The 27,133-nt window shown below is 41.4% G+C and overlaps 1 protein-coding gene across 1 annotated transcript in view; it reads right to left on the minus strand.

The window, feature by feature from the left end:
• Window positions 1-21,633, minus strand: part of SLC16A12 (solute carrier family 16, member 12) — an 84,560-nt gene extending 62,927 nt beyond the window's left edge. Inside the window, exon 1 of the mRNA XM_004681090.2 lies at window positions 21,148-21,633. The gene's annotated coding sequence lies outside the window, so the exon portion shown is untranslated. The remainder of the gene's footprint in view (window positions 1-21,147) is intronic.
• Window positions 21,634-27,133: the final 5,500 nt, after the last annotated feature.

The raw sequence follows: 27,133 nt of genomic DNA on the forward strand, positions 1-27,133 counted from the left end.
CCAAACCCAACTTGATCAACAGCTTCTCTCAAGAGAAGTCAGAGAAAGCTGAGCACCAGGAAGAAATGTTGATAGGAAATGAATGGCAATGTCTCTTCCAGACCTAATATGATTAAGAAACAGAATTAATCTTGGGCCTCTCCATGACCCAACTGTGGTCAATCAGCCCAAACTCACTCATCAGATCTTATCCCTTTTTCTCATGACCTGACAAAACCAGCACAACTCTGAACAGTTCCAACTGTTCCAAAAGTCTCTATGACTTTGCTTCAATTCTTGGCCCTAAAACTAACCAGAATTGGGGCCTCCCTGGTGGCACAGGGGGTTGAGGTGCAGCCCTCCCCTGTCTCACCCGCTGCTCCTCTCAGCAGTGTATTTCAGTACATCTGCCTGTTCTGCTCCCCACCCTATCTCTGGTGAATCCCCTCACACCCCACACCTCTGGCCTGTACCCCAGTTCTTGTGTGCATAAATAAATAAAGCCCTTTAAAAAAAAAAAACTAGCCAGAATCATTATGTCTAAAGAAAACAAAGCCAAAAAATGCTCCAACCAAAGATCAGACAGCTGATTAAAGCAGTTGATCGTATGCAAGGTCAATTAACCAGTTATCTTTCCTTATTACCTATCTCCCAGTTCTTACTGAATACAAAAAGCAAATATATTTTGTAACCCACCTATCACCTCCACATGGTCCTACACAGTAACTAAGAAGTAGAAAGAAAAAATTGTATTATTGTAAACTGGATGGCCCTTCTTTTCATAACGCAACAGCCTAGCCCACAAAAGGTTTTCTTTCAGCTTTCTGGATGGGTACTTATGGGATCTTGACTTCTTTTTCAAAGGACATAAAGACTAGCAGGTATGCCATAGACCTGAGGCCTACAGCAGAGGAGGGGAAGAATGGGAGCTCAAAACAAGGCCAGGAAGAGTACAATAGACTATGGCGATGGAGACCCAGTGCCGTGGGGGTGGGAGAACTATGGGGAAAACACCTGACTGGAGATATCAAATACTGTGCAAAAATAAGACAATAAAGTAATAGCTAAATATAGAGAAAAAAAGAAAAACATCATTCCTGCTTTCTAAACAGATATAGACATTTTTATGAGCCATAACCTTTTGGGAAATTGCAGTACATATCATTTCCAGAATAGGAAGAAAACGCCCTTCTCTTTGTAGTCAGCTAAGATGACTGGTCAAAAACCTCGCTGAATAAAAATAACCTGAAAAGCAGATGTTTTTTCATGCTGAAAATCGAAATAGGGGAGGAAGGTAGACCAGGGCAGTAGAGAGCGGTATGCTGAGACTGGTTAGTTTCTGTAGTTTAATCCACTTCCAACAGCCCTGGTTCTGCTTCACTGGACAAAGGGAACGTGCGGCAGCCGGGCCCACAGTCCTGGAGCCTCAGCGTGGAGTATGGCAACGTGATAGGAGCCACAGCAGGTGCAAAATCAACAAGTCGGAGGACCCACATTAAGGCTGCTCAGCCAGGGAGGCACCCTCAACCTCTGAACAGAGAAAGCTCGCTAAGTTTTAAGAGTTTTTAATTCCTCATTATGCATGCTTAATGAAAAGAGAGAGAAAGAGTACAGCAAAAAGACAATGCCAAGAATTGTCTGCATCTTATCACCCAATTAGTACTGTCTATATTTGGGGTAAGCCCTTTGGAGAATTTTTTTCAAGATTATATATGTATGTGAATACACACATTAAAAACAACACAAAGACTTAATACCCTTTCGAATACATACATAAAAACAACATAAAGACTATGGCTATTATCAAAAAAGGAAAAAAGAATTATGTGTTAGCAAGGATGTGGAGAAATCAGAACGCTTGTGAAATATTGGTAGAATTGTAAAATGGTATAGTTGCAGCGAGAGAGGATGGGAAGTTAATATTTAATGGGTCTGAAAGTTCTAAAAGAGAGTGGTGATGGCTGCCGAACACTGTGAATGTAGCTAATGTCAGAGAAGCAGACCCTTAAAAATTGTCAGAGCAGTAAATTTTACATTATATGTTTTACACACAAAAAAATCTCAATCATTGTTATTTTCTCTTTGCACTTCACACTGTAAATGTCAATAAATGTATTCTGATCACCCCAATGGATGCAAAGTATTTGCTTATATGAATGTACTGCAATTGATTTCACCAATCTCCTATTTTGGGGTTGCTAGGCTGCCTCTCATTTTCTTCTCCCAAAAAGACATTAATTGATTCCATCATATCACATATCAGGTCCCAATACATTCATCATGATCCTTCACTGGATTCATTTTATTTTATTCTTATTGAGGTAACATTGGTATATAACACTATGCACGATTTAGGGACACAGGTTCACACCTCCTCAGAGGTATGTCACCACACTACACCCACCACAAAGCACCCACCAGCCGCTGGAACTGCTCTCCCCCTGGCCCACCCTCCCTGCCCTTTCCACTCAGTTCTGCAGTGCTGTTCCTAGGGTTTGTTTGGGCTCAGTTTTTAACATTTCCTTTGGTTCATTTCTCTATATTCCACATCTGAGTGAAACCACCATTTGTGTCCTTCTCCTTCTGATATATTTAACATAATCCCCTCCAGTTCCATCCATGATGTCACAAATGGCAAACATTCATCTTTTGTTTAGTTGAGTAATATTCCATCACACACACCCCACATCTTCTTACTCTACCTCTCTCTCTCTGTCCTAGGAATTTGTTTCTATAATGTGACTATTGCAAATAGTGCTGCGTGGACACAGGAAAGTATCTAATGCTTCAAATTATTGTTTTTACATGGGGGGGTAGATCCCTATGACTGGCATTGCTGGATCATATGGTAGATCTATTTTTAATATTTTGAGGAGCATCCATACTGTTTTCCATAAGGATGGGTCAGTCTACACTTCCACCAACAGTATAGAAGGGTTTCTTTTTCTCTACAACCTCAAAAATATTTTTTGTTTCTGGTTTGGGCTTCTCCCCCCGCCCCACCATGGGCCATTATCACAATGTTTTTGATTTGTATTTCCCTGATGAGATGTGATGTTGAACATTTTTTCATGTGCCTCTTGGCCATCTGTGCGTCTTTTATGGAGAATTATCTAGATAGCCCTTCTCCCCATTTTTTGATTGGGTTTCTTTTTTTCTTCTTGTTGAGCTGTATTAGTTCTGTGTAGATCTTGGATACTAGTTTCTTGTCAGATATATGAAGTACAAATATTTTCTCCCATTCAGTAGCATGTTATTTGTTTTAATGATAACTTCTTTTGCTGACCAGGAGTTTGGAGTTTGATGTAATCCCATTTGTTTACTTTTGGTTTTGTTATCCTTACTGTTGGGACTTGAAATTTCAAAGACATAACTGAAGCCAATGTTTTACAGTGTTTTGTTTATATTTTCTTCAATGTATTTTACGGTTTCCAGTCTTACACTCAATTCCTTAATATATCTTAAGTTGAGTTTATTTTTGTATATGGTCTGTGAAAATGATCTAGCTTTATTTTTCTGAATGTGACTGCTCAGTTTTTCTAGCAAGCACTATTTGTTGAAGACATTTCCTTTTCTCTGTTGTATACATTTGGCTCTTTTGTTGTAAATTAACTATACAAATAAATGTGAGTTTATTTCTGGGCTCTCAATTATATTCTACTGAACTGTGTATCTATTTTTATGCCAGTATCATACTGTTTTTATTTTTATAGCTTTGTGCTATAATTTGAAATCTGAGAACATAATGCCTTCACTCTACTTCTTTTTGTCAAGATTGCTTTGGCTATTTAGGGTCTTTTGTGATTTCATGTAAATTTCAGTAATTTTTGCTCTCTTTAAAGCATTCCACTGAAACTTAACAGGAATTGCACTGAATTTATATATTGCTATGTACAGGATGAACATTTTAACAATATTGATTCTTCCAATCACTCAGCATGGAATATTCCATGTTCTGTGTCTTCTATTACAACATCTTCTTTTAACAGTGTCTGAAAGTGTTTGTTGAATAGGATTTTCACTTCCTTTATTAAGTTTAATTTAACACTTTATGTTGCTACTGTGCATGGGATTGCTTTTCTTTACTTCTCTTTTAGTTTATTATTTGCATATAGGAATTATAGCATATTGCATATTGATTTTTGCCACTTTGCTGGCATATTGTTTCTAATAGATTTTAGTGGAATCCTTAGGTTTCCTTTGTATTTTTTTTTAAAAGATTTATTTATTTATTCGTACAGAACTGGGGTACAGGCCAGAGATGCGGAGGGTGAGAGGATTCACCAGACAGAGTGGGGAGCAGAACAGGCAGATCGACGAAGTACACTGCTGAGGGGAGCAGCGGGCGGGTCAGGAGAGGTCTGCCACGCCATGTGGATCTCCTCCTGGGCAGGCGGGGATTGAACTCATGCGGAAGTGGCTTAAGCTTCTTAGTGCAGTGCTTTAACCCGCTGCGCCACCAGGGAGGGCCAGGTTTCCTTTGTATTTTATCTTGTCATCTGTAAATAGTGATAAATTTACCTTTTTTTTCCAATTTGGATTGCTTTTTTTTTTAAGATTTTATTATTTTATGAATATAGAAATGGGTACAGGCCAGAGGTGGAGGGACTGCAAGAGGATTCACCAGAAGCAGAGTGGGGAGCAGAACTGGCAGATTAACAAGGTTCACTGCTCAGGAGAGCAGTGGGCAAGATAGGAGAGTCTGCTGAGCCATGTGGATCACCTCCAAGTTGGGGATCAAACTCGCACATTAAGAGTGGGTATCCCTGCCGTGTACCTGAGCTTAAAGAGAAAGCTTTCAGGTTCTCACCATTGAGTATGATGATAGCTGTAAACCTGGCATCTATAGCCTTAATTATATTGAGCTTTGTTCCTTTTAACCTCATTTTACTGATTTTTTTTTTATCATAAATGGAATCTGAATCTGGTCAAATGCTTTCTCTGCATCTATTGATACAACCATGAGATTTCTGTCTCACCTTTATTGATATCGTGAACTATATTGATTAATTTGCATATGTTGAACTGTACTTTCATCCTAGAATAAATCTCACTTGGTCATCATGTGTAATTCTTTTAATGTATTCTTGAATTCAATTTGCTATAATTTTGTTAAGGATTTTTTGTATCTGGTCTCATCAAGGATATTGGTCTACAGTATCTTTTTCCTGCTTTTGAGAACAGAGTAATAAATTTTTTAATCAAATTAAAAATAGCTTACTAGGGCCTGTAGAGGCAAGGACAGAAATGTATATCCTTATACCCTAGAACACTGATTTTATTGAGTGGAAGGCTGTCAATCCTTTTATAATCAAGGACTTCCTATGGGTATCTCTGAAAAGATGGGCCAGTTTTCTGGCCTTTTAGATTTCTTTAGCACTTTACTGTTCACCAGAAGAGTTACCAGCCATGATCCATTCTCCAAAAAACACCTCATGGACTGATTGTCATGTTCCCACATTCGTAAAGTAGCATAAATTGTAAGTTAACCCCTGACTTCATCAACAGCATTTCAAGAAGGAGGGAAAAAAATACAAAATACTATTTTAAATATATACATCTAATGTCAACTGTGTCTTATTTCAGAAACTTTTTAAATGATGAGGGAAAATTGCGCCCCTCTGACTTGGAGAAACTGAGACCACACGCCTCTAATCTTGAAGTGACTGACCCAAAGTCACTCAAATGATTGACTGCAGGCCTAGAGCTAGAGCATGCCCATTGCTTTCATGCAGCAGGACCTGTGCACCAACAGATGCAGGCACTGGAAAAACATGAGCTACAGGTTCTGCTCTCTGCTTGGGCCAAGGAGACAGTGCAAGGCAGAAAGCCAAAGCCACACAAATAGCTCCCTCCCTGCAAAAGTGTAGCTGCTGGGACACTCTTGCTACTAAACTTGGGAATGTCCTGGTTCCCAGACTGCCACCATCCTCACTCAAGCGGGTCCCAGAAAGAAAGACAGTACACAGCTGCCTTCACAGCTATTCTGGCTGTCTGGAGTTAGGCATACCTGGCTTCCTGAGATGATTTATGCATGGAGAGAAGGTGGCCTGGGAGCACATCTGCCAAGCTGCAAGCAGGATAATGACAGGTATGGGAGAAATGGGAAGAAGCAGTATGCCTTTTATTCCATCTGTAAAGCCTGAATTATTTTAGGGAGAATTTTAGAAGTTTAAGTCTGAAAAAATAAATATAGGCAATAAAAAAAAAAGACTGCAGTTTGGATTTATTAAGATTTGTGTTGAAATCCAGGCCTTCCCATTGAGGGACTACTTGGCTTGCTACAAGTGGCCTCCTGGGCCTCTAGTTCCTACCTACTTCACCAGGTGTTCTTCTCCCATCCCAACTCCATACTGAGCCCTTACAGTTAAGCTACTTTCACAGCACCCCTTTTCCCACCTCACCTCTACCCCCACTACCACCATCCTGATCACACTGTACCATGAGTCTGTCAGGCCCCTCGAGGGAAAGGGTGGTCCTTCTCTTTTGTTTTACCTATCATCACACCTGTATCATTAGTGTTTAAAATAACTTGGGGAGATGGAAAGGCAGAAAACAAAACATAAACATGGTTTCTATTGCATCAGAACTATGGTGTCTTACTTACAAAGCTATTGCTATGTAGCTTTATTCATCCACGTGTCATGTACAGAGAGGGAAGAGTTGTGGAGAAGAGTGTCAGGAACTATGAGAGACTTAAATGGGAAGTTGAGTCACATGAATGGAATTTTTTCTACTTCCGCCACAATAAGCCCAAACAAGTATTCTGTAGTCACACTCATCAGCAAAAGTGTAGTATCTATTTTTCTGACCAATTGACCTTGCAGATTGTTCAGAATATAAGAGAAGCTGAAGCATGAGGGCCACAACCATGAATCAAAAGCAGATGGGTCTGAAAGATGGGTCTTCAGGGAGTCTATCTGCATGTAGACCAAGAAGCCACGTTGAGAAGTAACTCATACAAAGGGAAGGATGATTTAAGATGCAAGAGTTTAGTTTCTCCCCACAACTTGAGCAATTAATGGGGAGAAGTGGGCAGGACTGAATTCCACAAAATCTACTATTACTCAGCCACCAAAACAACTGTTTGTGTTATAACTGTGAGGGAAGCCTGTTAAAAAATAAGTTTCAGGCCCTCCCTGGTGGAGCAGCGGGTTAAAGTGCACACAGCACAGCAGACCTCTCCTGACCCGCCCACTGCTCCCCTCAGCAGTGTACTGTGTCAATCTGCCTGTTCTGCTCCCCACTCTGTCTCTGGTGAATCCTCTCACCGCCCCTGCACCTCTGGCCTGTACCCCAGTTCTGTATGTATAAATAAATAAATCTTTTAAAAAAGCTGCATGATAATTGGAACAGTTTAGATCTTCTGGAAATATTATATTATATATATATATTATATATATATTCTGGAAATATTATCTGATTCCATGAAGATAAAAACATAAAAGAATGGGAAAATGCATACTCCCAAAAGAACATTAGAAATGTGTCATTTTCATTACTCAAAAAACTGTGAACTAAGGGGCAATCCATGCAAAAAGTTCAAACACTTTGACTTAGGTATTCTCCATCAGGGTAGCCATCAGAAAGATATAAACCAAAATATGAATCATCGTGTCACAACAATGTTCAAGGCAGGGCAATATGCAAGCTCAAGAAAATGATCCCCCCTCCCACTTACTAACTTCATATCTGATAGGTCTCTTGACCTATCTCTCACCTTCAGTACAGTAAAAATTCAAGCTTGACTTCCTCATGAAATTCAAATGAGACAATCCAGGCAAAAACGTAACAAAGATTTGTAAGCCCCTACACTATAGATGACCTTTGAGCAATTGGGGTCTAGGGTCTCCAACTTGCCTTCTAAAAGTCTGAGTATAATTTTTGACTCTCCTCCCTCAAATTTAAGGATAGTTGCCCTCAGTAGCTACTGAGGTTTGGAGTCAGGACCCCTATAGACACCAAGATCTGTGAATACTTATGGCTTCTGTATCCACAGATTCATATCTGCAGATTCAACCTAGGATATCCACAATTGCATTACCCAAAGATACAGTGAGTCAGCTATATTCACTGAGAAGAACTGAGCATCAGTGGAATCACACAGGTCAAGATTGTTACTCAAGTCTCAACTATATTTTCAAAGCATAATGATACAACAAGCTTGAATTTGAGAAATTCAACAGTAGAAAATAAAGTAACAATAGAAAGAAAAGCATCAAGTGTTTTAAAAGTGTCTTTTCAAGACATGGAATCAACCCAAATTCCCTAAAGTAGATGATTGCATTAAAAAGATGTACATATACACAATGGAATATTACTCAGCAACCAAAAAGATAAACTCATGCCTTTTGCAGCAATGTGGAGGAGCTGGAAGGGATAATGCTCAGTGAAATAAGCCAGAAAAAAAAGAAAAATACCGGATGGTTTCATTCACAGCAGGAGCTATGACCAGGACCGGGGGTGGGGGGGAATTATAATCATGAACAACTATATACCAGAGACATTTTACAGGGGTGGAGTGGGGAATGGGATCAAAAATGAGGGTAGGGGGGAATTTCACTGGACTATGGGGATGGCACATGGGTGATTTGGTGATGGGAAGACCACAGGGACTACAACTGAGATGGGAAAAGGCACAAAATTATGTAAACTATAATATTTTTTTTTAAAAAAGTCTACTAAAAAGTGTCTTTTCAAATCACCTACACAGTGAGCCCTGAACTATTTATCTAAAGACAATCAGTGGCAGATGACTGAGCAATGATCAAGGAGCCCCAGAACCAACAGCCGCCCTTCCATGACACAGACACACATGTGGGTGAAAATAAGCCTGCATCTGTTCTCTACCTTGAATGTTCCAGATCTCAGTTTAACTGAGAAATAACGAGTTTAGTATATCACACCTTGACTTTGAGAGATGTTTGATGTGTCAGTGAGTCATGCAGAGAAGGCTTGTAAGGCAGCAGTTAGTGCCTGGAACATGTAAGTAGACAGAAACGACTGTCACCATCATCATCAATCACCATCGTTGTTAAATAAACAATTAGCATGTGTAGAGATCCTTACAGTTTATTTGAAGTGCTTTCAATGTACACATTAGCTGATGATTTATCCAAGTTATACTGTGGCAAATGCTGACACTGGGGACTTGACCACCATCCAAGGTTCCTTCCCCTTGACAAGGCTGGGATGTCACAATAATGTCTTAAGCTTCCCCATGGACACAATTTCCAGCATGTCCACTCCCGAGATAGTTTATCAAAAATGATGGCACCCCCGTACCCCCCACCAGTCATGAACATAAAAGGGTGGTGACCCAGTCCTAGCTAATGACTCATGGGAGTCGCTGAGAGCTTTTGGGACAGGTCTCCTCACTGCTGAGGAGACGTAAGACCTGGCTTCCCCTTCCACTGATGTTTCCTTTCTCCATGTGACCCTTCTTGGGACCATGAAGGGAATCAGGCTGAAAACAAAGCCAACACAAGACAAACCAGAGCCAAGAGAATCACAGAGAAGCAAAGCCAGTGCCCAGACCTTCCACTCCCGTGTAACTCACTGTTACGCAGAGGATTCCTTTTCTAATGAGGCCAGTCCAAGTTAGACTGCGTCTTATATCCCAAACAGGCCACCTGACACATTATCTATCCATGCCACTTGCATATCAGACCCAGTGCACATCCCTATGCAGTAGCTCCACTTGTGAGGCTTTCCAAGCTCACATCAGCCCTAATTTTGATTTCCTGAAATCCTTAAGAGGCAGCAAAGACAAGGAGACTGTAGTGTGCACAGCTGTACAAAGGAAACAGATACTGCCGGTTCCCACCCCAGGGCTAACTATAGAAGCAGGGGCACCATACTGATTCCCACTGAAGTTTCCGGCTCTCTCCCACGGCCCCCGCCCCCACACATCACAACAGGCTCTATATCTGGAAGCTTAATGATCTTCAGCTGCCTCGCTCACCCAGACAGTGATGTTCTGCTTACTACAAGGCGACTAGAATGAGGAGGGGAAAGGAAGAAAAGATTCCACCAGAGCACCTAGTCTCTCCTTCCATGGTAATCAGTAATAACAACAACTTGGCTAACGTTCCTCGTGAGATGTGTTGCTTCGTCAATGGACCCTTCTAGTTTTTTTTCAATAACTATAGTGCAAAATACAAGTTAATCAATTCTTCTTTGACAGTGTTCGATTGAGACCATTAAGAGATTTTATTATATGCCAGATACCAGCTAGTCTTTTGGATCTTTCTCTGTAACCAGAAGATTCCTGACTTGTAGCTTTCTAAAATTCAGAGCGGTTCTTCGGGGCACAGGGCACCATCCTCCAATGAGACACCTTGACCTCATCGTGTCTGATAAAGTTCACCTCCATTCCATTCCATTCCTGCCATGTACCTCCAAAGCCACCTGTGCCAAGTCTTACTGTTGAAATCTAAGGGTGTGAGAATTAAGCGTCCCTCTCTCACTCTCTCACTCCAATTCTCTACCCACCACAATCATCAACTCCCTCTGCTCTGGTTTTAAACCTCCTGAGCCCTCTCCATTTTCTCTCATTCCATCAAACCTTCCTTCTCCTTAAGAGCGTGAGAGCATGATCCACCTTCAAGTTGCTCTCTTGCTGGCAACCCCTCTCCTTCAAAGCCAGCAAATCCCCTGTCCACATCAGTCTTAACACTTTCACTCATATAACTGGTAAGGCAAGTTTTGCTGGAGGCACTCTCAACCTGTGAGGAGTGGCAGAACACAAGCACAAACGAAGTGCTTGGAGTGACACAGCACAATATATTTTTCTTGTTTCATGCACATATTTGTTATTGAAAATCCTTTTTTTTTTTTTGGAAGCCCTCTCAAGATGTATTGATTTTACCACAACATTAAGAGGAGTCCTTTCTTCTCCTCTAGAATTGAAATTATTGTATAGTCATACAAATGGCACTTTGGAAAAGAGGCTAAAGAGAGTTAGCAATACCCCAATTTCTTAACTAGTTTTTGTCCATTCACAGACAAAACCTTTAGTTCAAGTTTATGGAAACCCAGAAAGAATGAAAAATATCTCTTACCACTTTCCTTCTCCCAGACTCAGTGCTTACCTCATGAGTATAAAGCTACCCTGACTATCATTTCTGTGAGGCCAGAGCACATTAGCTGAAAATACGGGATGAATTTAAATGAATCCTAGAGAACAAAATATCACAGATCACTTAAGAGAGAGGCTAATGATCATTTCAGTGAAAATACCTACATTATTCGGTGCTTCCCAATGAAGGTTTAGGAGGAGGGGACCTGTTATCATGGATGCTGGAGCTTTTCCACATGGCTTTATACATATCTTGCCTTTCTACTTTGATAGTACCCAAAGAGAGAACATGCATAAAGATGCAGTGAAAAGAAAAATAAATTATACAAGGATCTTCCTGGTGGCATAGGGAGTTGAGTCTCAGCACTATGAAGCTATTAGCAGCCACTACAGCAAGAGTTCCATCAACAGACAGAGGTGACCCACATGGCGCAGCAGACCTCTCCTGACCCGCCCACTGCTCTCCTCAGCAGTGTCAATTGGCCTGTGCTGCCCCCACTCTATCTCTGGTGAATCCTTTCACAGCCCCATCTCTACACCTCTGGTCTACACCCCAGCTCTTCTATGAAAAAGAAAATAAATAAAATCTTTTTTTAAAAAAAGAAGTAATACAAACAGAAGGGGTAGATTTACTTCCTCCTGTTTAGGGTTATTCAAAATGTTAAGACCTCCATGTACCCTCAGATCCAGCAGGAGAACATGACAGCCTTTTGGCCTGGTTTTGCCTCTCGGCAGCCTTATAACCCAGCCAATTTCAACCCCTCAATGTTTGAAATATGTCATTTGTAAAACTAGTGAATTAATTTTCCCAGGGCTATCACAAGAAATGGAGTTAACTTATGTAAAATGTTTTAACAATGCTTAGAACATAAACCATCCAAAACATTAGCAACTATTTTATAGGCTGACTTGGATCACTGGAGACGATGACTTTCACATGTCAGCTAATGCTCCCAGTGCATTCGATCCACATGCACGCTTGTCGCTTCCTTTCTCAAGGAAACATGGCCCTTGTATACTTAATTTCTCCACTTCATAGCCCCTTTCCTTTTTTCTATACTTTGAACTCAACCTTTACACAATCTTTTTTAGCCTATAAGTTTACTTAAGAATATGAGAAAGGAACTCTCCTGCATTGCTGGTGGGAATGCAAACTAGTACAACCACTATGGAAAACTGTTTGGAGGTTCCTCAAACTGCTAAACATGGAGCTTCCTACGACCCAGCAATCCCACTCCTAGGTATCTACCCAAAAGACACAAAAACACTGATTGAAAAAGATACTTGTACCCCCATGTTTATTGCTGCTTTATTTACAATTGGAAAAACATGGAAGCAGCCCAAATGCCCAAAAGTAGATGACTGGATTAGAAAGATGTGGTACATATATACAATGGAATATTACTCAGCAACCAAAAAAAAAGAAACACATGTCTTTTGCAGCAACTTGGATGGAGCTGGAAAAGATCATGCTTAGTGAGATAAGCCAGAAAGAGAAAGAAAAATACCGGATGGTGTCACTCATAGCAGGAGTATAATGGACCAGGCGAGAAAATAACAAAAATAATGAACAACCATATACCAGAGACATTTTGTGGGGTTGGAGTGGGGAATGGGATCAAAAACGGGGGGGGGGGGAAGGGAGGGAAATGCACGGGACTATGGTGGTGGCACAGGGTGACTTGGTGATGGGAAACCCGCGGGGATTACAATCGAGATGGAAAAAAAAAATGTGCAAAATGATGTAAAAATAAACTTTGTAATAAAAAAAAAAGAATATGAGAAAGAAGAATACAGAAAGGAAAAAAATCCTTCAGGATTACCACCCTTCCTAGCTCCCACCTATTACTTTCTTCCCTCTTCAAACCCAGCCTCTGAAGGATCTGTCTACACTGACTATCTCCTCATTCCTTTCCTCATTCCTACCTCAATGGAATGGAATTTGCCTCCTTCCTCCTTTCTACACCATCCGGGCTGTTTGGACATTATCACAAATGACTGCTTCCTAACTCCCAGAGTTAGGACTTTGCTGTCCTTAATTATTGTCCTCTCAAGCATCTGGTGTTCTCTCTTTACTGAACCCCCTCTTCCCTGAATTTCCATGACAGGAGTCTGAGAGGATATTTTTAACACAAAAAAAATCAACAGTTAAAACACAAAAGGGAAAAGCTAACTGGAAGCAATGGGTAAGAATTTTCATGAGTCCTGAAACTAAATAAAGAACAAGTCAGTCTTCAGGTTCTACAACGATCACCTTACAATAATTATTCAAAGACTAAGTAAATCCTGATGACATGGGAAAAGCTAAAGTTAGTGATATTTTGTTTAAATAATATAAGACAAAAGCTTAAACTTATACCTTTCTTATGTGAGTTCTATTAGAGTTGATATTTGAACAAGCCAGGTTGGAACTGCATTGGTTCACTTACACGTGGATTTTTTTCAAGTAAATAAATTGGGAAAAAATTTTGGAGATTTGCAACAATTTAAAAACACTCTCAGAGAGCCACACAGCTTAGAAATATCAAAAATCTTAACACATAAAGTATATGTAGATAATCACCTATTTTATCATTTATAACATATACACAAATCTGCTTAAAGATGTTAAAATTTATCAAAATTTAAGCACACAAGCACATGGTGCCATTGATGGTCACAAGAAATATAAGTAGATGGAAAGGTGCAGTTTTAAATCATAATTGCATAAAATTAATTATAGCTCATTCTGTGATAATTTTGCAGTCACCTCCTGCTGCCACTGCAGTGAGTTCAATCATCTCCACATAAGCAGTTTGTAGTTAAAAATTAATCTGTAGACATTCTACGGGGGCTAAAGGGGAATAGGATCACAACTGGGGTGGGAAGAGTGCATGGGACTGTGGTGATGGCACACGGGTGAAGTGGTGGTGGGAAGTCTAAGTCCACGGGGATTACAACTGAGATGCAAAAATGCACAAAATGAAGAATGATGTAAATTAATAAATAAATTTTAATTTTAAAAATCTGATCTGCAGAGGTTCTTGGATATTATTCATCATGTTTAGTATATACACCTGACCCTTATAAAATCATATAAAATAATATTAATTGTCTATTGTGCTATCAGCAAGGCTTTAGTCAACAGCAATTAGCAGTTACGTTTTTTAGGGAGTCAAAAGTTATGTGCAAATTTTGAACTTCATGGGGGTTGAGACCCCTAAACCCTTTGTCATTCAATGGTTAACTATAACAAAAGTTCTATATTTTCAAAGTCTATTTTGATATAATTTAAATAAAAAGAAAAATATCCATGGACATTTTTGAATGTTAAGATTGACAACTCAGTCACCTCAGGAAACACATTAATAATAAAGAGACCATCTGCAAATTAGTATAGACAAAATAGAACACTGCAGAGGAAAAGATCAAATTAGTGTCCAAAATACACCATAATCACCAAAATGCAAAAAACAAATTGGGCAACTGATTGGTTAGCTATCTGCAATGATACCAATTTGGCTGATTTGCCATAAATGATAAAGTAGATTAATATCTACATATATTTTATGCATTTGTGACATACTTAATATTTTTTAATATCTCTAGGCTATATCGTTCTCTGAGATTTTTTTTCAAATTTGCAACAATTTGAAAAAAATCTCAGAGAATGATATAGCCTAGAGATATTTAAAAAATTTTTTCCAATTTATTTATTGAGAAAGCAGAAAATTCTCTCAACCACTGGGAAAGCATCAAATATACAAAGTAGACACTGTATATATAATGTGTAAAAACAATTAAAAGGAGAGAAAATATAATTTTCCTCCACAGGCTATGTAAAAAAGACATAACAACTATTTATTTCAATAAAATTTGTCCAGAGAAAGCACAAGTTGATTAAACTTTATATACATTGGTGTCCTGATTCACCAGAGGAGCTTTAAAAGCTAAGGATACCTTGACCCTATCCCATACCTACTGAATAAAAATTTTTGAGGATGGGTCCTCCCACCAATATCTTTTTTCTTCCTCATAATTCTAATTTGTAGTCAGGGTTGGTATAGTCTTGAATCAACTTGTCATATCAACCTAAAAAAAAAAAGTTCCTTTTTTTCATTAAAGATTTGTTTATTTATTTATTTATGTAAGAACTGGAGTGCAGACTAGAGGTTGTGGGGGCTGTGAAGGGGAGATTCAGGGGGTGGGGCTGAGAGGATTCACCAAAACAGAACTGAAGGTGGATCTACTGAAATACACTGCTGAGGGGAGCAGCAGGCAAGACAGGCGAGGTCTGCTGTGCCATGTGGGTCAGCTTGGGGATTCAACTTATGCGCAGTGGCTGGAGATAGCTTGACAGTGCTGAGACTTTAACCCCTGCGCCACCAGGGAGGCCTGAAATCACTTCTTTTTGATATCAGGAATGCCTGTGAGTTTGGGTCTACTGTCTCTTGCCCCCCACCTCCATTGATAACAAATAATGACAGGTAAGGTTGCTTTTTACTACTTTTCTGGTTGATGCGTATCGGAATGAAGCAGCAGCACTTTACTCTCCCTTAAAGCATATTTAACTGCTGTGATGTGGACCTAGGAGCAGGGAGGATTGCTGCTTCCTTCATGAACTATAACATGTTTGTTTGGAAGTTACAGTTCAGAGAACTGAAATTGTTATTTCAAGAAATATAACTGATTTTGGAAGATAAATACGAGTTCGGTACCATAAAAACTATTTCTTCAAAAAAAATAAATAACTAGAATGGCAAAATCAGTGTCAGTTGTCTCCAATGTAAGTAATTATAGCTTCAGTCTATAATAAGTTCAGCAAACTAGAAAGTGGTGACTTGTGCTTAAAAACAATTTGAAAACATATGAAGTCTATAAATGTTAAATGTTGATGTACTTAGCACTTTATGTTGCTACTCTTTATAAAAACAAACAAGGAAATCATAAGACAGTTGCAGAAAAATAGGTTGTGATTTTTACAGGGGCTTGGAGGTTCTCTATAACCTTACATGACTAAGATTACATCCATCAGAGAGGTTCATAAACATGGAATTTCTCTTCAGCTACAAAGGGATGAATAATTTTCAAGATATACTGGGTACTTTGAATTTGAAACATTAAAATTTCTCTTAACTGAAACATTCAGAAAAAAATGTTTCTGAAAAAAAACTAGAGTCAAAAAATAAAAAAAAGCAGTCAATAAGTTACTGCATCATATTTCAAACATTTTATGTCAAAATTAGCCACATAAATAAAAGTAAAACCATTCACTAATCTTTGCCTGTCAGTCATATTAGTTTTGTTTTGCCTTTCTTCCTTAAATTGCACCCAGATTTGCTGCTTCCATTTCTTAAAGCAGTTAGGCCTTGAAAACATTTGTGAAAAGCTTGAAAGCAAACTCACTCTAGAATTTTTATTGTGGTATTCCCTTTTTTGTTCTTTTTTCCATATATAAGTAGCAGGAACTTTGTTGATGTTGCTTTTTTTAATGTCTTTTTTTATTGCTATAAAACTCACCATTTCAAAACACAGCCATGAACCAAAAAAGAAATGCTGTACCTATTATCAGTCAAATCCCACCATTCTCATACCCTGGCAGCCACTAATCTACTTCTTGTCTCTATGGATTTGTCTACTATGGACATTTCATATAAATGGAAGCATGCGATGGGTTGCTTTTAGTGTCTGGCTTCATTCACTTAGCATCCTGGTTTCAAGATTCATAGCATATGTTGCTACAGATTTTAACATAGCTCACTTTCTTTTGTTTTTTTTTTTAAGATTTGTTTATTTATGAATACAGAACTGGGGTACAGACCACAGGTGGTGGGGCGGTGAGAGGATTCACCAGAGGCAGAGCGGGGAGCAGAACAGGCGGATGGATGAAGTACGCTGCTGAGGGGAGCAGCGGGCAGGTCTGCTACGCCATGTGGTGACCTCCAGGGCCGGGGATCAAACTAGCACTGAAGTGGCTGCAGCTGCTTGCAATGCTGCATCCCAACCCGTTGCACCACCAGGGAGGGCCCTAACATGGATCGCTTTTATAGGCCTATATGGCAATCAACTTAATTGTCACAGATATAGCAACCTTTGTTTAATATTCATATTACATATGCAATATTCAATTAAAGACATAGGGAAGTTTGGAAACAAAGATTTTCTGTCTCTGTTTCTAATTTGTTCTACATCAAAGGGCAACAGGAAGTGTCATTGTCTAACTGTCCTATTTGAAAATGGTCTCTATTAGATACTTGGAGGAGCGTCACCATTTTTGATGACCGCTAGGTACTCAGAATAGCTGATTTTCTTCACTTGCCACTATGTTGCCCATCAGATACTCACTTTCTTTCTTGATGAATGGGGTGATTGCTACAGCAATATTCAATTAAATTACAAAACGACAATAGCAAGAACTACTGGGATAAACAGGCGATGACCAAACACTCCTGTAAGCATGGGCTAGTGAAAGCCAAGAACCGCGGTTACTTTCCATATTGATCTCTGTGCTGGAAGCAACATCTAGCTTGGGTTTCAGAGGGAAAGATGAGCACTCTGAACACACTGAGTCGTTTTAGCGTTGGTCGGTACTCCCTACCCAGGACAGAGGTGAATGGAGGTAATGAGTGTCGATTATACAAGTCTACACAGCCTCAATTGGTTCCCAAATGAAAGCCTTTTAGGGCTCCAAAAAGAAATATGTGCGTGCCCCTCCCCCCAGATAAGTAAACTTTCTCTTCACTAGAAGCTTTGCCATCCTGCCCATCTTTCAAAGAGCAGCTCTCCAGACAGTCTACCATAGATAGGCCTTCACCGTCACAGTCCCTGCGTGCTTCCTCTCCTTCCATTTAGTCTCCAAAGCCCTCACCTATCTCCTGTGGTGGTCAGATCCAGCTGGTACCGTAGCTACCCATGTGATATCTTTTCTTCCATACCAGACTGTAAGTGGCCTTTGAGGCAGGTCCAACCACGAGCACAGGAAGATAAGCAAAAAACACAAGCTTTACACAAACCTCTAAAAAGGAATAGAAATCAAAAATAAATTTATTAAGAAAATAAGTAATGAACCTATTTATTAACTAAGTAAGAAATGGCATACAACTTCTTATCTGGCTCTAGCAATCACCCCATTCATCAAGAAAGAAAGTGAGTATCTGATGGGCAACATAGTGGCAAGTGAAGAAAATCAGCTATTCTGAGTACCTAGCGGTCATCAAAAATGGTGACGCTCCTCCAAGTATCTAATAGAGACCATTTTCAAATAGGACACAGTTAGACAATGACACTTCCTGTTGCCCTTTGATGTAGAGCAAATTAGAAACAGAGACAGAAAATCTTTGTTTCCAAACTTCCCTATGTCTTCAAGGGTGGATATGTGTTTTCTCAATTAAATTATTGTATCACTTTAATGGGTATTTTTAGACATACTAGAAAGCTACTCATGAGGAAATTACTATTAAATTGGCAATTTTTTAAAACAAAGCAATTGGTTAGGTAAGGAATGCATAAACAACCCAAAAGCTGCATTAAATACAGTTTTTGGCTGTATGCGGCTGAAAAACAGCCAAGTTCATTTTGATAAGTTTTTGTTAAAAACAATAAACATGCCTGAGCTTGCAATCCATGCCGTTTTGAAGTAAAAAGCATTTCAGAGAATTAGAAAATGCTAAACACTAGAATGTCTAATTAAAAGGAAAAATTGCCATAGTAATGAGTTTACCAACAAGTTTCAACACTGTGCCACCTCTGAATAGGGAGGGCAGTGAGTGACAAATGTAAAGTGAGACAAAGTAAAGGCAGAATATATCATCTTCATAAATAAATAAAATGCCCCATCTCATCAACAAATACAGCCTTGGTGCACAATACTAACATGGGTGCTAACACCAGTAAGGAAACAATTCTTCCCTTGCTTCTTGAAGGGGCACTAACAGAAATGCAATCTCAGGGACTCGAGTGAGCAATAGAAGTTCAGTTCATAAAAGTCAAAATAACTTCATCTGAATTTTCTTGTCTATTTTTTTTGGTGATTATAAAATCAGCAGAATCATGACACTGGAAGGCAAATAGCCGCAAATGTTATTATGTCTATTTCCCTGCTTTCTGCAAAACTGAAATTCTCATCTATCTGACAAGCAAACTCCTGGGATAGTTACAATGGATGAATTATAACTTGAACTCCAAAGTGCTTTGTTTTGTTTTGTTTTGTTTTGTTTACATACTTCAAATGCCCAGAACAGGTATAGATACTTAGTAAGCACTCAATAAATATGTGTTATGTTGAATTAAATTGATTGAAAAACACAGGGATATGGACAAGGCTAAAATGTTAAATAAGTCTGATTAAAATCCCTCCCTCTGTTCTGTCAGGGGATAGCATGAATCACAACAAATAAATGGTCGTCACAAAGCCCACTTTTCTCTAGGTGGCTCAGAGTCATAAATCACACCTCTAACTAACCAATCATCACCATCGGCAGCCACCAGTCAGAATATTCTCTAAGGAGAGGTAAATTTAGTTCCATCTGTTTAAATTACCTTTCCTCTTCTGAAGTTCACCTGGGATGTAGGTGCATGTTCATCTTCATATAAAAACAATGGAAAATACTATTTAAAGGTTTCTTTTTTTTTTTTAAACTGGGCTACAAAGCTGGTTTTAAACCCAAACTCTCTCATCTGTTTCCAAACCTTCCCAGGTTTCTTTTTGTATTTTTTCAAGATAGATACATTTTTAAAATCAGGAAAATTATATGATTAGGTGATTCTAGCCACCTCATTTTTGTTCAAAATATCTGAAGGCAACAGTCTTGACATTAAACGAAATGAAAAGCAGCAGCCTTGATCCTGGGCCGAGCTCAGCCAATCCTTGCCAACCCGTCTAAGTCCCCACCGAACCATCTTAAAGGGAAGGGTTTGAATAGCTGATCTCTAAAGCTTTTTCAACATTTCCTACGTCCTAAGATTCTAAAGACCCTTATAGAGTCATTCCAACTACTATCTTTACCTAAGGTCTTGATTTCTTCTAGAGCCTGTTGGGTTCCTCCAGAGAGGCTGACACCGTTAGCCTGCTTCAGCAAGACACTTTATGGGGGGCGGGGTGCAGGGCACATACAGCCGAGGCAACTGATGGCTGTGAATGTTAGTCACCTGGGACACCTGTGGAGTCTGTGTGTTTGTGAATGTGGAGGCCTTAGAGCTTTCCTCCTGGCTTGCGCCACTGTTAAGTCCAGCTCTTAGCAAGAAACGAGTTGGAAGAACTGGAGTCCCTTCAAAGCGGAAAGGTTTAACCAGTGACCAGGAAACTCCCATCTGACTCAACATTTGGGGGGTGGGAGAGGTGGGGGGAGTACAAAGAGGTTTAGACTGCTGAACTGTGGAAACGGAAAGCCAATCTCTTAGCCCCAAGAATCTTCCTGAAATTGTGCTTAACAGTTTTGTTGCAAACCCGCACCCCCAGGGTTTCCCAGGGCAGTCCTCACTGCAAAGTACCACTGCTCTTTGAGAACAAGAAGCAAGGAAGAGGACAGCATTCAACAGGAGGTTTTAAAGGCTGGTATATCTTTAGAAGACCACACACAAGAAACAAATATTATTATCGGAAGCTGAGAGGAGATTTAAAAGAAAAAGAAAAAAAAAAGATAAACACTGAAAACAGAATCCAAAAGAAAATCGGTGTCTGTTGCAGTTGGAAACCACGGGAAATGGGGCTAAAGGACTCCATCTGCCCAGGAAGGGCCCTAGAGCCGGCCTAAAGACCACAAGGCAAGTGGCACGTGCCTCTCTCCTAATCCACAGGTGTCCGGTGCCACCCGGCTGGAGCTCACGGCGCGCTGCGGGGCGCTGAGGGAGCGGAGAGCCCAAGGCGCGCCCTGCGCCACTTCCACCCAATCTGCCTAGCGCCCCGCAGCCCTGCCTCCGAGAGTAGCCGGGGCTCGCGAGCCACCTGGCCCTCACACCGCGGGGCAGGGTGTGGAAAGATGGTGAGCCAAGGGGACTCCCCGGCCCGCGCGCGCCGATCCCAGAGCGGGAGCCTCCAGCGGAGGACTCCCCGAGAGCGCCCAGACCTCCCCGCCTGACCCCTACCATGCCCGGCCCCGTCGCGTCCTCACCTCATGGCGCCCGCTCCAACCCTGGCGGTGGCGCGTGGACATAACCCCGGGGCGCACTCACAGTGCCGGGTCCTGAGTGGTGGCCCCTTCCCCGGCTGCAGGCGCAGCGATCCGCGCTTCCGAGGGGCGGGGAGCAGACGGGGCGGAGGCGCTAGCGGGGCCCCGCGAGCAAAACCGGAGGAAGGGAGCGTCGCGAGGAAAAGCCAGTGGTCGGCCCCCGAAATGCACGGTCAAGTTCAGCCCCGTCAGCTCCGCTGTGCGCTCTCTGCCCTGCGGGCAAAGGGAATTCTCGCTGGATCTGCTCTACCCACTCCGGCTCCGCGAGGGGTGGGGGGCGCGGGAGTCGAGGGACGCCTCGCGGTTATGTAATGGATTGGCCCGCTTTGTCCGCGCCAGCTCTCGCCGGGACAGCCTGACCCTCCTTGAGAACAGCCTTGCTTGCGAGTCCCTTGAACGAGAAAGGCAGGGGGCCCGGGTGTCCTTAAAAAGAACTTTCCCAGCAGGATCAAAAAGCAGATCCGGAGAAGGAATGAGTCCTTGTGGTGGGGATCCCTCTCTGTCCTCTAGTCTTTTGCAGTTCACAGCCAGGGAAACCGAGGTCCCAAAGTGTTAGTCAAATGAACCTGGATTCAACTTTCCAGAAAAGCTGGTGACCTTGGGCGAGCTATTTATTTTCTGAACCTTAGTTTCTTTACTCTTAAACCTGAAGAAGCGTCCTTCAGCTCCATCTCCAGTGGCTTCTAAATACAACAGACACCACTTTTCTTTTGGATTCTGTGTTCAGTGTTTATCATTTTTTTTTTCTTTTAAATCTCCCCTCTTCTTCCGACAATAATATTTATTTCTCATGTGTGATCTTCCATCTGGTTGCTGAGAGGACAAAATGAGTAAAGATTCAGGCACCAGATTTGTACCGAGTCCCCAGGTAGTTACCACTGTTGAGGATGCCAAGGTTTGCCTAACTCTTCCAATAGACTGAAAGTCTGCTGCTTACTAGCCTGAAGAAGGAAGCTGCTAAGATCGGCCAAGAGGGCCCTTCTTGAAAACTCCATCTGGTCAGAAGCAAAGTCTCCAGGTCTGATTCCAGCTGCCTGAGTTTACATCCTTGCCACTCAACAGAAACCACGTCATCTGGGAACTTGGTAGAAACGGGAATCTCATGCCCAACTCCAGAATATCTTAAATCATAATTTGCAACAAACAGGAATCCCTAGGTGATTTGGGCTATTGTACATCAGTAATAAAGAGTTAGAACTTGAGTTCCACTGTGGAAATTTTGAGAAAGGATCAGGAAGTGACTGAGCGGGGTGGAGAGAAAAGACTCTTTTCAGACAATATCTAGGAGTAGTGTTTAATGAGGCTAGTAAAGTCCTTTTTCAGTTTGCTCTCTAGTTATTTCTTAGCGCCCCCCCCCCATTTTCTGACTTTTAATTATAAGTCTGAATTTAAGCCCAAGTTTCACTTGCAAAAAAAAACTCTAGGCTACTTCTGTTATACAAACTTTGAGGCGGCAAATAAGCCCATTTGTCATTTAAATGATGTGGGATCATCAGTTCTTCAAAAATATTTTGGAGAATAGAAAGAAACTTCAGCTGATATATCTCTGTCACCAGGGACACAGAAGAGCCCAGTCCAAGTTCAGTTGAAAACTTGGAAGCCTGGAAACAGGGCAAACTCTCAGGCCTGAAGGAATAGGAAGGATGGATCGCGGGGAAAAGCGCCCCTTAAACTGAGGGCAGACAGTTTTGGGCTGAGCCCAGTTCCAGCAAGCTAAATCAGTGTTCTTGGCTCATCGTTATCCTTGCTGCTGCGGCTCCTCTTAGTTTTTTAATGATCACTTACCACCACCCAGAAACCGAACTAAGTGCTTATATGTGGTTAGAGGAGACTTCTGGGAAAATAACTGTAATAAAACTTGAGGTGCCGGTACTGCCATGCCCTGAGGTGTCCTCCCCTCCCCCCTTCATACACTCAGGTGGTATTGCTAGAATATGACAAATGTTTGTTCACATGGATCCAAGTTTACTGGCCGCTTTTAAAGGTGAGAGGAGCAGGTCTGTCCCTCCAGCAGCCCCGCCCCCTGGGTTTGAATGCCGCCACATTGTCTTCCGTAAACACGCAGGGCTGCATGGAGTCTTTGTATTCCAAATTGTATTCCAAACCAGGCGAAATGAGAGTGCAATTAGCCTTTATCTCTATCCCCAGTTTCTCCCAGAGAAGTAGGATACAAAGGTTGAAGCCTTCCCAGCCCTCACTAGGTGGCTTGTTCAGTTACATGCTGTGGGCCACATTCATCTGTTGCCCCCTCAGTCACGGTGCCAGCTGGATCTGCTCTGGGGCTCACGTTAGCTGTGATGCTGATTATTTCCTCTGTAGATAGGGGGGCTGGGGACTCTGGCCTAAGATAAGGCATTTACTGAGCTTTAGATTACTGGATTTTTTGATGGGGGCAAGGAGTGTGTGGTACCACATAGAATCTCATCTTTGCTCCCTCTCTGTCCTTTTCCCGAAACAGCCATGTCATCAGTCTACAGAGTGAAGGCAGTGCCTCAGAGAGGGGTCCCGGCCCAGGGAGAGAGCCCCACAGCACCAGTGTCCTTATACAGATGCCTATTGAACACCCACTGTACTCACATGTGATCACGGCAGCTTCCCACCCAAGCCTCATCTGAAAACAGGGACACAAGGCCAAAAAAAGGTGTCATTGCAATGTAACTATACCCTGTAGATGCACAGGGGTGCTGGGCTCTGCTGGAAGCATTTGTCCAAGTTGTAGAATGCTCCCTCTGCTGCGCTCTTCTTAGCAAGGACTTTTCCCGCCCTGCTTCCTCTGGCTCATGTCTGCCATTTGCTTATGAAACGTTTAGCCAGTGTCTCATTCCAGAACCAGAGCTGTACTAAAACTCACCTGAGATCAGAGGTCAGGGTCTGCAGTCCCAGACAGCAGGAGGAAATCCAGAATCTGTACCAGAAGCCCCGGGTACCCTGGTTTTCAGACCAGGTGTACTGTGAATATTTGCTTAGCCCCAGAATGCTGACTGACAACAAAGGTTTGTTCTTATGCACACATGAAGTCTTTTTAAAAGCAAACCTGGTAAGTGAAACATGGACACATACACTCTTATGCTTTAAAAAACAAACAAAACAAAACCTGGTGGAGTACTGAGGAAGAGGCAGAAATTAACTATATAAAAGAATGCTTCATGCAGCAACTTAGAGGATGTGTGTGAAAATTCCTGGAATAATACATTCCTGAGGAGTTTGAGATTATATTTGTTTTATGAAAATTTAGTTGATACAAGTGAAAAATCAGGTTACAAAGTACCTTGGATGATATGATTCGTGTTACCAACGTTTATAAATGTTTATAGGATTATGTACATTGAAAGATGTATATCAGATTTTTTTTTAAAGATTTATTTATTTGTGCATACAGAGCTGGGGTACAGGCCAGAGGCTCAGGGGCGGTGAGAGGCTTCACCAGAGACAGAGTGGGGAACAGAACAGGCAGATCAACGAAGTACACTGCTGAGGGGAGCAGCGGGCGGGTCAGGAGAGGTCTGCCACGCCATGTGGTCTCCTCCTGGGCAGGCGGGAATCGAACTCATGCGAAAGCGTCTTTAGATTCTCAGTGCTGTGCTTTAACCCGCTGTGCCACCAGGGAGGGCCGTATATCAGATTTTTTAACAGGGATTGTCTTTGGAGTGTTGGAAATTAGGATGTGTTTTCCTTTCTTTGTATTTTTCTCTGTTGTCTTATCCTGACACCAAGCATGTGTAATTAAAACAATGTAGTTCTTGAAAGAAAGAGAAAGAAATTTCAAGAAGAAATTAATAAACAGGGGAGAGAAAATGGGGAGAGGGAGAGGGAGGGAAAGTTAGCTCAAAAGCTACCTTCTAAGCTACTAGTTTGACCAGTTCTGGTTAAGTCCCAAAACAATTATATTGTCTATTTCATTAAATGCTCTGTGTTTGGGGCCCTCCCTGGTGGCCCAGAGGGTACATGCAGCACTAAGAAGCTAAAGCCACCTCAGCATGAGTTCGATCCCCACCCCGAGGTGACCCACATGGCACAGCAGACCTCTCCTGACCCACCTGCTGCTCTCCTCAGCAGGGTACTTCATCAGTCGGCCTGTTCTGCTCCCCACTCTGCCTCTGGTGAAGCTACTCACCGCCCCTTCACCTCTGGCCTGTACCCCAGCTCTGTATGCATAAAATAAAGTAAAATCTTAAGAAAGAAATGCTGTTTGTTTGGGTTTTGCATTTGTTTGTGTAGTTTTCTGATTCTTAATATGTTCAGATTTCATTCTCCTGATTCTCTGGCAAAAAAATGACTCATCTTTTGAGAGCTGAGTAAGTGTCAGTTGTTGATAATGATGATAAGCCAATGGTCACAGGCAGTGTCTGACATAGGAGGGCATTTCCATCTGCCTACCTTTGGGTATCCTGGGAGTGGTAGTGTGGAGTTGGAGATGAAGAGGGGGAAAGGAAAGGACTTTCCTGTATCTGAGGTTAGAGGAGCTGGGAGGGAAGAGGAGACAATCCTCTTGCCCAAAATCCAACCAAGAAAAAAAAGGGAAAATGCAGCATTTATCCAATGGAATTTTCTACAGCTATGGAAATGTTCTTCCCTTAGCAGTCCACCATCACTATGAAATGTGGTGATTTGCGCTTATGTCAATTAAAACTTAAACCCCCTTTTTTATGTATTTCTTTTTATTCCTGATCTATTGCCCTCACCACATTTCAAATGCTCCATGGCAGCAGTGGCTAGTAGCTGCCACACTGAGTAGCTGATAAAACAGTTCCTTCATCACAGAAAATTCTTTTTTTTTTTGAATCAATTATTTTAGATTTATTTATTTATTTGTGCATACAGAACTGGGGCACAGGCCATAGTGCAGGGGTGGTGAGAGGATTCACCAGAGACAGAGTGGGGAGCAGAACAGACAGATCAATGAAATACACTGCTGAGGGGAGCAGTGGGCGGGTCAGGAGAGGTCTGCTGCACCATGTGGGTCACCTCCGGGGCTGGGGATCAAACTCGCACTGAAGTGGCTATCACTAGCTTACAGTGCTGCGTCCTAACCCATTGCACCACCAGGGAGGGCCCATCACAGAAAGCTCTATTGGATATCAGTGCCTAGAGACCAGGATTTGGTGAGAAAACCCAGATTTCCTACTTTTCCAAATCCTACTCAGAACCTTATCTTTCCTAAGGAGGGTAGAGGAGTGGTAATAAAAGCTAACTGAGTCCTAGTCAGAGTCAAATAAAATCATGAATAGGTGCTCAGTGCAAGGGCTTGTGCATAATAAACGCACAGAAAATTAACTGTTTAGTATTAATAGCCATTTTCATTTAAAAAAAAAAGTTGGGAGAACAAGGTGAGACACATGCATCATTATTAGTCAATAATCTTTCATGGAAGAGATCAGCTGCTCTGGGGCCTCAATTTCCTTTTATGGCTGTGTCCCAACCCCTTGCCTCGCCAACGAGAGCCTTTCGACCCCACAGAGCCTGGTACTACCTGTACTAGTCTGGCCTGAAGGCACAGCATACTTGGTCAAATTCCTACCATTTTTATCTAGTAAAAAGTAAGTGTGTTAACTAAAACCTATTGCATCATGCTTCGGGGGAATCAATTTTCAAATTCTCAGAAGCACGACACCTTACTGTATGTCCATTGTGGAACAAATTGTTTGTTCCTGTTATTTGGTCAAACAAGGATGTGTGCACTCAGCAGAGAGAAAAGAACACTGGCTCCAGATAAGTAATATTTGGGGTTTGATAGCAGACAGACAGCTGCCAGCAGGATGGGAGTTGAGGGTGGAATCTTGAGGACTTTGATCTATAGAATTTGAAAGTTTATTTTCAAATGTTACCAAAAAATAAAGATAAAAGATAAGTCCACATGGAAGCTTATTTTCATGACTGAAAATGCTGTCAGTTATACAGATGGAACTTTATAAGAGATGATGAAACTCCT

Source organism: Condylura cristata, unplaced genomic scaffold (assembly GCF_000260355.1).
Source record: "Condylura cristata isolate star-nosed mole 26May11 unplaced genomic scaffold, ConCri1.0 scaffold00011, whole genome shotgun sequence".
Taxonomy (NCBI): Eukaryota; Metazoa; Chordata; class Mammalia; order Eulipotyphla; family Talpidae; genus Condylura; species Condylura cristata.